Raw genomic sequence first — 1575 nt, forward strand, 5'->3', positions numbered from 1 at the left:
GAAAAAAAAAAAAAGTGGTCACGTCAAGGAGGAAGCAATCAAATGTACTTGCCAACAAAATTGGCTGGATTCTGCAGTCAGTAGCAGAATGTAAACATTAGGAGAGTTCTCTCAGGTCTGATACTCTGCTCACTGGGTGGGCACAATAGCCAGTTACTATCAACTCTCAAGCAACCAGAAACTAGTTTTCCAGCACCTATTGATCCCTGTGGGTGCTTGATAAACAGTGGCTTTTTTTTTCAACCAGTTTTAATGCATTTCTGCTACTTTTGGAGGGGGTGGAAACACAGATTACAAAAATGTGCAGTTAATATAAGTAATAAAGCAGACAATGTGTCAAAGTTGCCAATTGTGACCAATCAGCTGCTCTCCAATTTGTTCAGTTAAGCTTTGAAAAAGAAACAAACAGTGGCACTAAGAAGCTGATACTTTACCACAGCAGACAGATCTTGGTGAAAAACCAACTTCAATTTCTTCCTAATATAAAAAAAACTGAAGCAAACTAAAAAGTACCTTAACTATTAACAAAAATGTATCTTATTGGTGCATCACTCAGCTGTAGATTCTCAAATCTCTGAATTCATGTTGGCACTGCCCTTCCTTCTGGAGGGTGACTACTTTTGTTCTCCATGTGTGTTGTAAAGTAGCCACCTCTCCAAGTCCACTCCCATGACAGACTACAACCGAATACAAATTAGTAAACTCAATGCGAGATTGTAGTCCATCACAAGAGCAAGCTTGGAACGGTGTCTACATTATCACACACACTGGGACCCCATTGTCCCAGTGTGGGGTAATGTAGACACCCTCCAGATTGACAGTCAGCATGGATTCAGAAAATGAGGATCTACAGCTGAATGATACACAAATAAGATACTTTAATGCATTTTGAGGGTTTCACTTCAGAGTTAATGGCACTTTAATTTTGACGTAGAAAAATGCTCAAGCTTGTTTACAGGCGTTTGCAAACAGTACCAAGTCACCAATTGTGGTTTTAGCAAAAGAGGCATTTTACTGAAAAACCATCCAAATTGCCATTGCAATTTGGAAGACCATTTTACAGTTATCTGAAGTTTACCTTTAGTGCATAACTAGGTTCAGGACTGATTTTGCTATTTTAATCTGTTTACCGTGTGGAGTGTCAAGAACCTGACAGCTAAAAAAAAAGTCAAGCCGCTACCACTTGTTAGCAAACCAGAACCATCTGCAATATTAAGGAAGCACCCTGATCTGCAGATTTATGCCCAAACACCTTTAATACAGACAGTATCCATTTCTAAAGCAGCAACACTCCACGGGTAATTTTATAAATGTTTTTTTTTCCTTCATTGAAATCAGAAAATGTACAACATTGTAGTAATCCAAATGTGCAAAACTAATGCGTGTCACCACTTGGGACTTGATAAAAATCATAGTTTCTCTAAGCCAGAGTGGTGAAATATATTAGAGTTTTGCACATTGGAATTTCTACGATGGTGTACATTTGCTGAATGATTTCAATAAAGACTGTTTATGCAAGTGCAACTGCTTTGAAAATGGAAGGTACTGGAGGTGAGACTGCACCCCTTTAGCCGG

At 38.7% G+C, this 1575-nt stretch overlaps 1 protein-coding gene across 1 annotated transcript in view; it reads right to left on the reverse strand.

The window, feature by feature from the left end:
- The window catches only part of LOC108799096 (hydroperoxide isomerase ALOXE3-like), a 22958-nt gene that overhangs the window by 7083 nt on the left and 14300 nt on the right, over positions 1-1575 (reverse strand). The gene's annotated exons all lie outside the window — the stretch shown is intronic.

This window comes from Nanorana parkeri, unplaced genomic scaffold (assembly GCF_000935625.1).
Source record: "Nanorana parkeri isolate BGI_ZX_2015 unplaced genomic scaffold, ASM93562v1 scaffold1632, whole genome shotgun sequence".
In the NCBI taxonomy this organism is placed as follows: Eukaryota; Metazoa; Chordata; class Amphibia; order Anura; family Dicroglossidae; genus Nanorana; species Nanorana parkeri.